Source organism: Sinocyclocheilus anshuiensis, unplaced genomic scaffold, assembly GCF_001515605.1.
Source record: "Sinocyclocheilus anshuiensis isolate Anshui unplaced genomic scaffold, SAMN03320099.WGS_v1.1 scaffold688, whole genome shotgun sequence".
Classification (NCBI taxonomy): Eukaryota; Metazoa; Chordata; class Actinopteri; order Cypriniformes; family Cyprinidae; genus Sinocyclocheilus; species Sinocyclocheilus anshuiensis.
This window is the reverse complement of record NW_015555748.1, coordinates 477,280-477,814: the sequence shown is the minus strand read 5'-3', so window position 1 is coordinate 477,814 and position 535 is coordinate 477,280.

Genomic DNA, 535 nt, shown 5'->3' with positions numbered 1-535 from the left:
GTTATATTAAAAATTGTCCTGGCTATTCCTTCTCTATTATTGCAGTCAGCGGGTGTTGCAGTTGAACAGTCCACAAGTCGTCAAATAAAGCGCGCGCATCCATAATAAACGTGCCTCACACGGCTCCGGGGGGTTGAATTAAGGCCTCCTGTAATGAATCCATGCGTTTTTGTAAGAAAAATATCCATATTTCAAACGTAATAAACACTTTTCTCTCACTTCCGTTATCTGTCATACGTGGAAGCCGTTCCGGCGGATGACGCAGCACGTATGCGAACTGCGCGCGCCTCTGAGATATGCTAGTTTCGCGAGTTCGTTTACAGGAGCAAAGGAAGCAAAGTTTCCTTACTTTAGCAAAGGAAAACCAGTCTCCTCTTGGTTTATATCGAAATCCTCTGACATTTTTCTTTGCAAATCCTCGGTTCGTGACCAGTATTTTGTTTTGTTCTCTCACCGCGTTCGTCACTAATCACGCAACGCCTACGTCTACCGGAACGGCTTCCGCGTATGACAGATAACGGAAGTGAGAGAAAAG